This window comes from Zootoca vivipara, chromosome 11, assembly GCF_963506605.1.
Source record: "Zootoca vivipara chromosome 11, rZooViv1.1, whole genome shotgun sequence".
Lineage (NCBI taxonomy): Eukaryota > Metazoa > Chordata > Lepidosauria > Squamata > Lacertidae > Zootoca > Zootoca vivipara.
In genome coordinates, this window is record NC_083286.1 from 34,459,286 (window position 1) to 34,474,518 (window position 15,233).

The 15,233-nt window shown below is 43.7% G+C and overlaps 1 long non-coding RNA gene across 1 annotated transcript in view; it reads right to left on the reverse strand.

Annotated features, from left to right (window-relative positions):
- Positions 1-7,358: 7,358 nt before the first annotated feature.
- LOC118076861 (uncharacterized) overlaps positions 7,359-15,233 on the reverse strand; it is a 48,005-nt gene continuing 40,130 nt past the window's right edge. The window contains exons 3-4 of the long non-coding RNA XR_009558325.1: positions 14,922-15,022; positions 7,359-7,914 (exon numbers count right to left, since the gene is read on the reverse strand). This is a non-coding gene — a long non-coding RNA (uncharacterized LOC118076861). The remainder of the gene's footprint in view (positions 7,915-14,921; positions 15,023-15,233) is intronic.

Genomic DNA, 15,233 nt, shown 5'->3' on the forward strand with positions numbered 1-15,233 from the left:
TCAATTAATTTCTTCTTCTTCCCTTTATTATTAATAATAATAAAATAATGATAATGATAATAAATTAAATTTGTATACTGCCCTATACCCACAGGTCTCAGGGCAGTTCACAGGACAAAATGACGATATAAAAACACAGAATACATAATCAAAATAAAAACGAGAACCACACAATACCCCACCCCCAAACACATTTTAAAAGGGCATTGAATGTCAGTCAACCAAAGGCCTCCTGTCCTCTTCATGTTGTTTCCCTCCTTTCTCCTCCTTTGGTTGGTGCGAGTACAGTCATACCTCGGTTTAAGTACGCTTCAGTTTGAGTACTTTCAGTTTAAGTACTCCGTGGACCCGTCTGGAATGGATTAATCCACTTTCCATTACTTTCATTGGGAAAGTTCGCTTCAGGTTAAGTACAGACTTCCGGAACCAATTGTGTACTTAAACCGAGGTACCACTGTATTTACCCTGGGTTTAGTTTCAATTTTAAATAACTTTGGCTGAGCATTATGTTCAAACCAGGGATCCTGGTTTAAAGTCAAGCTGTAGGTTATGAAACTAGCTTCTTAAACTAACCAGAGTTTATTTCAAACCAGGATCTCTGGTTTGAACATAGTGCTCAACCATCGCTATGTAAAAGCAACAGAAAACCCAGCAGAGAAGGGGCAGGGACAGTGCATGAAGCTGAAGCTTCATTTGAGCTCATTGAAGCCTGTCCACATAACATGGTTTAGTGTTATGTTTGAACTATCTTTTGGATCATGCGGTTATAGTAAACTCTTATTTAACTGCACTTTCAAGGATCTTCAGACTTTGTACATAGAACATTGTCTACGTCATTCACCCATATTCCTAGTAAAAATAAATCTTGTCAGAATAAAGGAGGTTCTGTATTAGGGATGCATTGGCGTTGGGGGGCGGGAGGAAAGATTTAAAATGTAAACCAATAAGCTAGGCAGTCCTTCAACCAACATGCATCCTGTAACTCTATCCATCATTTAGACATTTTTTATGTTTAGTTGAATTAAACATGAGCTTTTGGAAAAACATTAAGGATTCACTAACTCTGGATAACAGAGTTGCACTTCTTGCACTTCCCCTCTCCCTGAACTGCTGCTGCATTAGAAAAGACTCCCACCATATGGTCAATAAGCCTATGGTCAATTGCTCATGCAATCCCTCTCTGGATAGGTTGACGTGCACTTGCACAGGGTTAAGGACATAGGGAAAGACTGTCGAAGCAAAAATGTCTTGCAACTGCTTCCTGAAAGTGCAGATTGTGGGCGTCTGTCATATCTCAAGAGGGCTGCTATTCCACAGAACAGGGGCAGCCACACTAGAAGCCCTGTTCTGAGTTACCGTGGAGCGGGCTTCTAAGATCTTTTGAACTTGCAAGAGAAACTCTCCTACTGGCCACAGCAATCTACTGGGTGTATGAGGAATAAGGCAGTCATGTAAGTAAGTAAGCTGGTCCTGAGCTGTACATTGAACTTGGCCCAGTAGCAAATGGGCAGCAAGTATAAATCATGCAAGCAAGGAACTACATACTAGTGGTAGTTCCCCCCCCCCCCCACAACCAATGTAGCCACTATGTTCTGTACCAGCTGCAACCTCTGGGCAAACCCAAGGGGAGCCCCACATAGCATGCATTGCAGCAATCTAAACATGAGCCTACCTTGAATCCCTGGTGCCTGATCCCAGACACATTTAACCAGCTTTAAGACCCAGAAAGCTGACCCACATTTTTTTCTATAAATCGCTTGCTGCTGCCTGTCATGTTGTGCAAAATCCTTTCCAAGCAAAATTGAGAGAAGCTCTCTCTCGGTACTGTATTTCACTTGGATGGAGGAGGAGGAGGAGTGTGTGTGAGTAGCAATTTGACAAAGCAACTGCAAAAATGGTATTCAAGCAACCATTTACTGGGGGCAAGGTAAGAAGACAAGAGCAGAGGTCAAGTGGTAAATCCACATCAATGTGGATTTTTAATTTTTGACCGCAAAGAAAATATGTCTTTTCATGAGGTTCAAATAGGTTTGAAGGAATGGCTTCTTGTAAATCTTTTATTGAGTTTTCTGGGATTCAACTGCTGTCTGTATTTTTTAAACAAAGAATCCTAGTCTGTTCCTTGCTGCAGTTGCTTGACAATATGGCATCCTCCTATCAAAGGAAGCAGCAGTACACAATCAGCTATGGGGTAATATTACATTAATTACCAGGCTGATGCTCGGGTCCCTGAAGGACAAATTAATGACCTTTTCCATCTGGAATGCTCATCCTGTCTCCAGCTGGAGCCCCCAGTGCATTGCCTTAATGTGTTTCAATTAATTTGCCTGTTGTAATTACCCACCTGTAAAAGCACGGTGGAATAGCTGGAGGTCCTGACTTCAGCTACTTTTACATATCACAAAATTAGCCCCCAGCCCCATTTACTGATATAGTTATTGATTCAAATATATAGGAACAGGTATCAAAAGTGGACTATATTGCACAGTTCCTCTAAGTTGGTTAGAGCACGGTGCTGATAGTGCCAAGGTTGCGGGTTCGGACCCCGTATGGGACAGCTGCATTTTCCTGCATTGCATGGAGATGATCCTCAAGAGCAGGCATCCCCAAACTTCGGCCCTCCAGATGTTTTGGACTACAGTTTCCATCTTCCCCGACCACTGGTCCTGTTAGCTAGGGATCATGGGAGTTGTAGGCCAAAACATCTGGAGGGCCGCAGTTTGGGGGTGCCTGCTCAAGAGCCTAAGCCTCAGCCAATGCCAGAGCCGGAGCCACCTACACACAAATATCATTACTACTCGTAATAAATATTCAATGATAATAATAATCCCAAAATCTAGGACATTTGCTTTAAAATGTAAAATCCCCACCGCATGGAGGTATAGGACCCCCAAAAGAGGACATGTCCGGGAATTCCCAGATGTATGGCAACCCTATTTAGACCCAATTCCCATCAGCCCCAGCCAGCATAGCCAATGATGAGGAATAATGGTGGTAGTAGTCTCTTAACGTTTAGAGAAAGTCATGTTGGCTAGCTGTGGGTTAGGCTACAAGTTTTAGCCTGTAGAGACTTAGGTTTGATCCTTGCTTGGCCATAAATGGAGAATTGTTGCCCAACAATATTTGGAGGGACACATACCTGGGGTACCCAGTATTGGGCTGGATGCGGGGCCGGCCCACACATGAGATAACGTGAAGTGATCACCTCAGGCGGCAGGATCCACAGGAGCAGAAGATCCCAATGTAGATCTTGATTTCCCCCTTCTTCCTGATGTAGATCTTCACTCACCCTTTCTTCCTTGGCAGGAAGAGGGGGGCACAATTTTGTGGTTCACTCCAGGTGCCAAACTGTCTTGGGCAGGCCCTGGCTAGATGGATAAACAGAAACTATGTCAGATGAATCTCCTGAGGTCAAAGAAAGTTTCCTCAAACCACCCCCACCCCCAGTCATTTAGAATGGCATCACTGGCTATCTTAACTGTTTTAGCATGGCTTTTTTCCTAGCCTGTCTCCCGAATTCACAAAATGCCTTAGCTCAAAATTCATCAGAAGAGCTGCTTTGTGTCCTATATGTCCTTTACAGTTTCTTACTGAATTGCTGGCAAATTTTCATGGTTCATTACAAGCCTTTGAAAATGACAGCATGCAAACACTCTGCTGCATCCCCCCTCCCTGAAAAGTTCATTCATATGCAGCCTGCATATCTGGCAGATGTAAAAGAAGTAGGGCCCCAAATGTCCTGTTATTCATTTGGAACTTGAAATATTAAACTTGAAATATTAAAAGGGGCTGAAATTACCAAAAATAATTTCTTCCCATCGCAAAATCTCAATCAAATGCCATTTCATTTTCAGTTTCTGGTTTCCATAATTCTGGTTCCAACACAATTACAGAGACAAGCAGAAAAGCAACATCGATGGTTTCAAAATCCCAGGGACCTTAGCATTTTGAAAAATTCAGGTGTACTGTAAATCCAAATGTTGTGACTTGGGACCATTTTGGGCTAATTCACATAATCTAAAACTCACATGAACAGGCTATCTCAATAACATCCAATTAAGGTGTTGAATTTGTTTTTTTCCTCTCTCTTTCAAACACATCAAGCCCAAGTGAGAACATTTGAGTGGGGGACGTAACTGGCAGCAGACTGTAGGCCTATTCTAATCAAATGCTACAATCTGGCATTGTACCTTCTGGATGTAGACCCAGAAAGATAATTTGTCTCTGTCGTGAAGCGAAGTGATGGCAAGAAAAGATGGGCAAAAGTAGGAGTTCTCATTCCTCTATCTTATTTTACTTGTGAATAGGAGGGAATGCATGAATTACGGGAAATGCGCCTTAAAGATCTTGTGCTGGTCAACTTGAATGGCTTTAAAAAGGGATTAGATTAATTCACGGAGGATATGACTCTCAGTGGCTACTAGCCACGTAGACTCTGTTTTGCCTCCACTGTTGGAGGAAATATGCCTCTGAAAACCAGTTGCTAGGAATCACAAGTGGGAAAATTGCTGTACATTTGGGTGCTGCTTGCAGGCTTCCCATTGCCCCCTGTGGCACCAGGATGCTGGACTAGATGGGTCTTTGTTCTGATCCACCAGGGCTCCTCTGATGTTCTTATGAAACTGCCTAATGTCCATATTTGGAGTTGGGAAGGAATTCTTCCTTGGGTCAGGTTGACAAATGAATTTGCTGTTAAGTCTTGTTTCTATGTGGCAATGCATGGCTTGACTTACTGGAAATTTTCCTCATTCTGATTTCATTGCACTTTTTTTTAGATAGGTGAGAAATGGGGCATTGCATAAGCTTGGGTGCTCAAGTGGGGTCCATCCCCGAGTGGTCCCTCCCATGTGTCCTGGCTCCTGTCCCAAATGCTACAAGAGAGGCTCTTACCTGAGAGTAAGTAAGAAAGCTTCATTCAAGGCTTGCTATGGTACAGGTACAAAATAGAGAGTTTAAGAACAGCACCTGAGGCCAGGCAAAAGCTGTGGAGATGTCTCAAAAGGTCACACCCCTCTCACCAGTTTTTAAAGGTGAGAAACGGCACGCTCACTTGCAAGACTCTTTCTTCCTAGGAGACTGGTGCATTTGTGGTGCGCTTCTCCAAGAGGCCTTGGTCTGTTGCCAGTGCTGGAGGCACCAACAAGTTCTTGGTGATGGAACAGAGGTCAGTGCCTCTGACTCCTCCCCTTCCAACTGGCCAAGCCTCCTCTCCTGTCTGGTCCATGCCCTGCCCCATTGATATGGAAGCTCTCCACTCCACGGATGAGGCAGGAGAGGGAGCCGGCAGGACTGCCTCCCCTTCTCAAGGCAAAGGGGTAGGGGGGGCATCCTCTCTCTTGGGCTGCTCTGCATTGATGGTCCACTCTGTGCCCTCTTCCTTGTCTTCCTTATCTGACAGGAACTGCCACACCAGCCTTGAACCAGTTGGGATTAGGAGACTCATGACACAATGTGGCCACTGGTGCTTTCCTCAGCCATTTCCATTTCCCATCTCGACTCATACAGAAGGCAGGGTTGGCTGGAGGGGATCTGAGAACCACATGCTACAATTGTTTAGAACTTTGAGAAATACAGTGGTACCTCGGTTTACGGGCGCAATTGGTTCCAGGGAGCCGGTCGCTCGCCAAGCAGTCCATAAACGGAGTGCCGATAGAGCGCTTCTGTGCATGCGCACGCCATGGAACCCAGATGTAAGCACTTCCAGGTTCGCGGCGTTCACAAACTGATCAATCGCAAACCAAGGTACCACTGTAGTAGCACTAGCTTTTCCTGGCACTAAAAACATGGTGCCGGACACTAGTTCAGAGATAAAAAGTTGCTGCTTGTCTTACAGTGGTAACACTGGTGGCTACAGGGGAATTGTACAAAAAAGCAGGGTATATACTAGTTGCAGAGCCAACACCACATCCAAAATACCCAAGTGCTCAGGGTGGGCCTTGTTTCCAGGCTAAGCCATAGTAACTGATGTTCCCCATCATGAAGATTTATAGAGGAACACAAAACCATCTGTTAGACGTGGCTATGAATGCAGGCATCTCCTCCCCTGCATAAGTCACATTGCACCAGGAGGATTATTATCACCTTTTTATTAAAGCAGCAGAATCAAGGGCATTTTTTCAAGGTCAAAAAAACCCCAAGCAACCCCTAGTGCATGAAGTTATTGGAACAATATGTTTTGCTGCTACATTGCACTACTAACTTTCACCTTAAGTTGAGACGTATTCAAAGGATTCACTCAGCATTCCCATTTGTAAAGTGCATTAGGTAGATTGTGTCTGCCATACAAAATAAAGCTTCCTTGTTAATTTCAAAGGGGGAGGGAGAAAAAAAGAAAGAAAGCAAAGAAAAAAGAAAATGTAGCATAGTATTAACAGCATGTAAGTTGCTTAATCTTCAAAGCTAGCTTTACCTTGAAATTTCCATAATCCATTCAATAAATATTGTTTTGCATACTTCAAAAGAAAAAATAATAATTAGATTATCCTACAGCTGAGATTAACAGAATTTGTACATACCTTTGGAGTAGCAATTTTGTCTTAGTACAATAGGAGTATAACATTCTTTTCAAGTTCAGGGACACGGCGTACTTGTTCAGTGGAAATTATTAAATATTGAGCAGAAGAGAGACATTATTTATTCAATGCAAGCAAGTTCCAGATCTGCAAAGACTGTGCACTTTCCATTCTGATGTCCCCTATCGAGATCATCAGTGTCCTATTGTACTTATTAGAGCACAAGACTGAAATCTGTAGGCATGATCTTTAAGCTCACAGAAGGTTTGCATTGATTAGTCTTCATTGTACTGAGTGGATTTGCCCTGACACAATATACTTCTGCCCTACTAGATTCCCAGGCAAACTGATTTGGGGGAGAGAGAGAGAGAGAGAGAGTCTGTCTAGTGCCTGTCCATTGGACACCGAACAATTAATATTGTCTTTTTAGAAATCTCAGTTGGCACAGCATCCTCATGACAACATAATCCATGAGTGCTGGCAGGTTTCATGTGTCTAAATATATGACTGAAAGCCATACAGCAGGCACCCCCAAACTGCGGCCCTCCAGATGTTTTGGCCTACAACTCCCATGATCCCTAGCTAGCAGGACCAGTGGTATGGGATGATGGGAACTGTAGTCCAAAACATCTGGAGGGCCGAAGTTTGGGGATGCCTGCCATACAGCATCCAGCACAGTAAATTAACAATTTGTAGAACAGGCAGAAAAAACATTAAGTGGTCTGTCAAGACCCGCAACAATTATAACCCTCACGCAGGTGGGATGTTTCTTAGCAAGATATATTGCAGGCATCCCCAAACTTCGGCCCTCCAGATGTTTTGGACTACAATTCCCATTTTCCCTGACCACTGGTCCTGTTAGCTAGGGATCATGGGAGTTGTAGGCCAAAACATCTGGAGGGCCGTAGTTTGGGGATGCCTGATATATTGCATCCGTCTGCAAGCGACGTAATGAGGTAGCCAGAACCTATGCAGGGCTACACCAGAACCACATTCTTCTACAGATACATATGTGTTCACATGTGCACAGATATGACCACTCTTTACTACTTTGCATAGGAAGCCCATCAGAGTGAAGTAGCTGCAGAGCTGGGGAACTTGAGAAATTTTGCCAGTCTGCATTTTGAAGCAAACCAACCTGATCAAAGCCTTCAGTCTAATGTATGGATCAGAATGTCCTCTGCTGCAATTGCATGAATGCATAAATACTTATGAATAAATACTTCCTAGTGCCCAAGGAGGATGTAGGGGCAGCCAATGCTGTCTTCTTTCCTTGGACAATGTCCCTGTGAGGACAGGTTGTCGTAATATCCTGTCACTCTCGGAATCCCATCTTTGAAAACAGGCAGCAGCAGCAGCAGTGCCAGCAGGTGGGTTTTCTAGCTGCTTAGAGTGGCTCTTCCTTAAAAAAAGAGAAAAGAACTGAATAATTTAAAGGCAGCCCTCAGACTGCCACATAACAATATAGGCTATGCTAATTTTAAATATGAATTTCAGTGCCTTTTTAAAAGTGAAAGCAAACGGAAACAGGTTACGTACGTACAAAGTACCGTATGTACAAAAAGCGACAGTGGAAATGGTGCGATCCCTCCCTCCCTAGTTAAGAGGAAGTGTTGTAGCAATTGCACAATCAGCCCTATAGTCTCATTTTGTAAATTGACATAAATTATGCAAAGCAGGTAGATTTGCATAAGCATTAAGTTGTATTGTTTGCCTAATAGGATTCCCCTTTCTCTAGGAAAGCTTCTGTGTCTGCGCAGTGCTAGGGACAAGAAGATAATGATGAGATAATGACAGTAAATGTTCTCAGTGAAGAAATGAAACTGTCAGATAACAAGACCTTCCCAGATTCTTTTTGCAAAACCAGCAAAATGTATGCTTTTATTCGACAATTTTCTGGTCGTGCAATATGCAAGCATTACAGTAGCTTCCTTTTATGGAATGTGCACATTCTTTATCTTCAGTTTTCTGCTTCTTTAAATCCCTAAATTTAAAAAGTCTATTTCAACTGAACTCTGTGATCCCCTTTTAGTTCAAAACTATGAGGCTGATACAAAGTGAGGTATCGGTTTCTGATTAACAAATCACAAGAAACAAAAGGTTATATGAGATACAGTCCTTACAGTTCTATGCATTGCTGAATTGCTATAATTCAGGCACACTTTTGAAAATGATGATACATTTTTGAAAATGAATATGTTTCATTTGCTCCCAGGAATATTCATTGGACATCAAGAAAAGGTGGCAAATTTTAAATGCAAGGTGCCTTTAAAGAGAGTGTGCCTGCTTTTATGTTCTCAAGCATGAATGCCGTTCTGCATGACAATAAGGCAATAAGGTCACGTATATAAAGGGATCCTTCTGTTACCATCAACCCTGCCATTATGGAGCTAATACAGAAATATTTCAATAATGACTGTAATTTGAATAAATATGTAGTGCAAGGCTTTCTATTGAACATTCTGAGTCAGCATAGTCTGTTAAGCATCGTTGCTATGGTGACAGTGTGGAGGTTGAATTAATTAAGGCCCTAACAGATGCTGTGAACTATGTAGTATCATTTGTGCTTTCTACTTGTAATTAGTATATATGTGTTACACTCAGGAGCGTGTGAGGTGGAAACCTGACATCATTCATGCACTTGCAAATACAATGAACAGCAATTGCAAGAAGTCATTCTCTCTCTCTCTCTCTCTCTCTCTCTCTCTTCTCTCTCTCTCTTCTCTCTCTCACACACACACACCCTCAAGAGAAATGTGGCCAAAATACTGTTCCAAACAAGGCTTCCATATCGGCTGAAAGAAAAATCAAGTTCTTTCTGCATTTCTCCTCACATGAAATAGCTGGGGATCCAAAATCATAAGTATGCCTATTTGATTCAAATCAAATAAGCAAGTGAATTTTGAACATCATGGTAACCCCTCAATCTTTCTGAGTTGTATTTCTGATTCTTTGTTTTTGTATTTTGGACATAAAGACGCACATACACACACAGAGAGAAAATTCCTGTCTTTCCCCTCGCATAATGTCTATAGCTACCAGTTCCACAGGTAAGCGATAGTGGATGTTGCTGGATGAAGTGGTACTGATTTTAGGGAGGAGAAGCAAGATTTCTTAGCAAGGTAAGACTGGCTGTTAAATATATCCACAAATAAATTGCCAAAAGGCTGCATATTTACTTAAGAGCATTTGCTGTGGCTATTTTTCCATGTCTCATCATATTGACAGCAATGCTACTATAGCACAGAGCCTAGGATTTGCCCATCGGAAAGTTGCCGGTTCGAATCTCCGCGATGGGGTGAGCTCCTGTTGTTCGGTCCCAGCTCCTGCCAATCTAGCAGTTTGAAAGAATGTCAAAGTGCAAGTAGATAAATAGGTACCGCTCCGGCGGGAAGGTAAACGGCGTTTCCGTGCGCTGCTCTGGTTCACCAGAAGTGGCTTAGTCACGCTGGCCACATGACCCGGAAGCTGTCTGCGAACAAACGCTGGCTCCCTCGGTCAGTAAAGCGAGCTGAGTGCCGCAACCCCAGAGTCGTCCACGACTGGACTTAACTGTCAGGGGTCCCTTTACCTTTACCTATCAGCACAGCAGTCCCCCATGCCCTTTAAAAGGAAAGCCTTTGGCACTGACGCCCAGTACCTAGGCCCATGCAGCTGCTTATAACAATGATCATTCTTTGTCCCTATTTGTTCGCAATAAGGAAAGGTACTCATAAGGAATAATCATGTGTGGTCTGATTGGGTTCTATCACATACCAGCTCTAGGCATTGTTAGGGATTTGTGAAGTTTAGAAATGCATGCAATACTATTTTGCATGTGGATATGAGTGCATTGGATTGGAGCAATTAAATAGATTTTAACTTGTTTGTTTTAGATTTAGAAGCTATTTTAGGCAACTACAGGCAGGCTTTGCATTTTACAACACTGAGGGCCATGGTGTGATAATTCCTCAGATGCCACCACAGGAGGCATCAGAAGATGTCATTAAAAACCTACTCTTGCAAGGAAATCCCTTGCGGTCAGCTCCCATTTGGCATTCAGCAGCCCCATACTGACTTTGGAAACTGTTCCCATGAAACACATGAAAACATTTTTGTCAAAAAGGATGTGAATACAGCACTCCACAAAGACCATCTCGTGTATTTGGGCAGGAACCAGCCATAAGCAACATCAGTCCCCATCTTGCTAAAAAGCGCCTGAGGAGGTTTTGATCCCAGCTGCTGCTTTCAATGAAGGTGCTCCAGATTAGTCGCTAGCCAAGCAGTATGTTAGCTATGTTAGTATGTTAGCTAAGCAGTATGTTAGGGACCCAGGTGGCACTGTGGGTTAAACCACTGAGCCTAGGGCTTGCTGATCAGAAGGTTGGCGGTTCGAATCCCTGTGACGGGGTGAGCTCCCGTTGCTTGGTCCCAGCTCCTGCCAACCTAGCAGTTCGAAAGCACGTCAAAATGCAAGTAGATAAATAGGAACCGCTACAGCGGGAAGGTAAACGGTGTTTCCATGTGCTGCTCTGGTTTGCCAGAAGTGGCTTTGTCATGCTGGCCACATGACCTGGAAGCTATACGCCAGCTCCCTCGGCCAATAATGCGAGATGAGCGCGCAACCCCAGAGTCGGTCATGACTGGACCTAATGGTCAGGGGTCCCTTTACCTTTTTAAGCAGTATGTTAGAAAGGAAAGTAGGAAGAAACAATTGGTGCAGTTGGTGAAAAACCACATCAGCACCCTCTATTTCTTTCAGGTTCAAGAAGAAAATTTGCCCAGCCAGCAAGAATCTGTCTGGAGAGTTTGGCTCCCACTACAACACCTTAAAGTAGACATGGTGATAGGAACAGGAGTATCACCCCAAGGTTCTCTCCCTCAGGAGCTGCTTCATGGTGCCGCCTCCCACTTTTGTTTCAGTCATGAAGAAGTCTTTTGAACTCCCTTATCTACAAGCGGCAACCATTCTAAACTGGCCATGCCGTATTGCCAACATGTGTCTCCCATAATTTCCCTTCTATTTCCCTTCATAGAGGACCCTTGTGATGTGAACAAGGGGAAGATCTGAATGCCAGTGACAGTGGTCATGTGTGTTTTTCCCAGGAGCAAAGCCCCCTGTGTTTAGCACAGGATAAAGACCTGAGTGATCCAAACATAGCAGCACTGACATAGACAAGATTATAAGGTCAGCAGAAAGATTTATACGGCTGAGCTTCACAGAAAGTCTGTTATTCATTAAGTGGACAATTGGATTTCTTGGTTTTCAAGGGCTCCCCCCTCTCCTTTGGCTGATGTGTGCCTGATATGAAAGTGGGCTCTCTTTTTTTGCAGATTTAAAAAAGAACAGGACTATTCTGTTGAAGCCTATCACATATCCCAATCCAAAGCTCTGTAGCCAAGAACTGGTGGTTGGATGTAATCTCAGCGCTTCTGCCTATAATCTTTGAGAATTCTTGGAGAAGAAGTGAGGTCCCCTATGGACTGTAGGTGGGCAAATGTTGTCCCCATCTTCAAAAAAAATGACCAAGTGTCTGGAAACCAGTCTTCTGAGGAACGGTTGAGGGCAGAGGCATAGCTGGGGCGCGCACACTGGATGCCACACCATGGGTGAGGGACTTACTGTGGGGCCTGCAATGTGCTCGAGCCACGCGTCTCTCCTGGGAGTGATGCAGTGGCTCGGGGGCCTGAAGGCTCCGCGCTGCCCATCTGCCTGCCTCCTCCCCCTCAGCCGCTATGGGGGAGGCAGCAGGCGGACTCCATGGAGGCTCTGCACAGCTTGCCATGCCCTGTGGGCAGCTTGCTCCGCCCCCATGGGTGGCTTGCCCTGCTCCCGGGCGCCCAAGTGGCTAGCTATGCCACTGGTGGAGGGAGTTGGGTATGTTTAGCCTGGGAAAAAAAGAGACCGAGAGAAGATGTGATAGCCATCTTCAAATATCTAAAGGGCTGTCACATGGAAGATGGAGCAAGCTTGCTTTCTCCTGGACTGGAGGGTAGGACTTGAACCAATGGGTTCACATTACAAGGAGATGTTTTTCTGTCAGTAAGAGCAGTTTGACAGTGGAACAGACTCCCTCAGGAGGTTGTAGGCTCTCCTTCACTGGAAGCTTTTAAGCAGAGGTTGGATGGCCACCTGCCCTGGATGCTTTAGGTGAGATTCCTACCGTGCAGGGAGTTGGACTCAGTGACCCTCAGGTTTCCTTCCAATTCTACAGTCCTGTGATTCCATAGTTCTGCAATTCCTCCCAAAGATTCCTGGTACATTAAACTTCAACTTTAATTCAATTCACGAATGTTGAAGCACCAGCTTCCTCTATGTACACACACCAGAGTTCCTAGATTCATACTGTATTTTAGAGAGATGTAGGTATGGACAAATTGACCTAGTTCCTCTCCATGTTAGTTTCACATAAACTCAATCCCAGCCCATTCCCATTTTGCTGTAGATTCTTTTTAATGTATAAAATGCATTTAAACCCTTTGTATGCATATTATATTATCACTATATTATTCTCTACATGTTCTCTGTTGAAAATGCACAGTTTTGAATGCTTTTCAGTGTTTCCTCCTAAAATACACATTTTTGCATGCATTTTCCCATGTTTTTGTGAGCAAAGGAAATGGAGAGGATTGTGCATTCCGATATACATCTTTGTTCAAATTCACATACTGTACAAGTCTGTCACAGTGGGGTCAACGAAGAGTCGGACATGACTAAACAACAACAACAACAAGTCTGTCACAACAAATTAGGTGACTTTGACTCAAACAACATTTCCCTCAATTCTTAAACTGGGATATATAAAACAAAAATGATAAAATGTTTAAGTCATCATCAAATACAGGTTTAGGTCCACTGATTTCAGGGAGTTTAAACATGTCTCGTTTTGTGCTGGACTCTGGCCTTAACCATTTTAGTAATGTCTGTTTAGGGGACTCCAACCAGCTTTGGCCAAAGAGGATTAATCATCTCAATGACGACTTGGAGGATTAGGTAGAAACAAATGGACAAAATTAGCTGTTCTTGGGAGTTGACACAGCAGGGAAGCAGGTAATGGGGGCAAAGTAAGAATCCTACCCAACTCCAAGCTCATAAACTGTAAAAAAATTGTACTGTCTTTTATTCTCATCTTATTTCAATAGAACGACCCAATCCCACCCACCCCACTTCAGTGAAATTTAATCCCAAGCATTTGCTGCCCACCTAATAATCATGGTGTTGAAAAAAAAAGTTATGAAATGGAATTATCTGCAGCTTAGAAATCTGTCTCCATGCTCTGCGTGGCTTTGTGGTGAAAGGCGATCTGCTTTCCTTCAGCTGGTGAGAAATGGCCGTCGAACAATGCAATGAAAGCAGAAGCATGCCTCCTGCTCACGTGCCTCTTTTGCCTTACATCTCCCCATGTTACGAAGTCTGCTTGCATTTTCTACCCCTCCTTTAATATTCAAGGATTATCTTGGCTCCTCTCATGGGACAGCTTCCTTGGGGTTATGGAATAATTAGAAGAGATTATGGTCTGCTTTTTGAGCGAGGCAAGATTGATTTCTATTTTTCTTCTAGCTAATGAGAAGTTTGCTTGTTCTCATTTGATTTGAATAACTATTCTCCTCCAAGGCTCCTCATTGAACCAAGATAAAAAAGGACAATCTGCCACAAAAAGAGGAATTGCAAGCAAGGGCGATAATACAAGACAGGAGTAGGGCGGGGGACTCCAAATGCTTTTGTTAAAGCCTAGCCATAAATGTTTTTGTGGTGTTTTTTTGTGTGGCAGCTTTTTGAGTTATTGACTGGCCTGGGGACTGAAGACTGGTTCACACACGCTTGCTCCTCACCGGACAGCTGTGTGGCATTGCTTGGAACTGCAAGTGTCAATGGCTCATCACAGATTAAGCTCCATAGAATTTACGCAGCATCTTATACAAAATGCTTTTCAACCTAGTCCAATAATTCCCCTGTAAGCAGGGAAGTGATGGCCATATATTTGTGAAGTGGCCTTCACAAATCAAGGGTGGGACACCTGCAGAGCTGTGTCTGCATCAAAATTGTGTACACTCGAACCCACTCAATCGCACCCCATTCTGCATTCATTCCACAAAGTACATACTATAAGCACAGGACAATGCACCAATTGTTGATCCTGCACAACCCGTGTTTGTTTTGATGGGGTCTGTAACAGGAGAAATGGCCGGTGAAAGGCAGGCACTTGTTTTCGGTATGTAGAAGCTCTTTTTCCCCTCCGATTGTTACCTCAAATGCAGAGGCATTAACCTCAAAGGTCTTATTTTAAATTTGGGAAGAGAAGAATGAACGTAAGTTTACTTAGCATTCATGCCCTGCCTCTCTTTACAACCCGCTTTCCTGAAAAATACCCTTCTATGTCCGGAGCACAGAAGAGTTGGAAGATCTCAAATAACTCATACAGGACTTACCCACTTCCATATGGGGACTCACCCCATAACTCCCTGGTCAGATGCCAATTTATCCTGGAGAAAACAGCCTCCAGACCACAAATATGGGAATCCGTTAGACCCTGGAAGAGAATGAAACACATCTCATTGACACCATGGCTCTTTGGCAGAAGCAGTCCACCCTGACTGATGCACCATCTCTGGCCATCCAAATAAAGTCAGTAGATATTATTTGTAGTGAGGCACCCTTGATCTCTGGTTCTCCATTTTGCCTTGTAGACAAGTCACTTTGTCCCCTCAATCCACAACCAACAAGATAGGTTCTGTTTGATA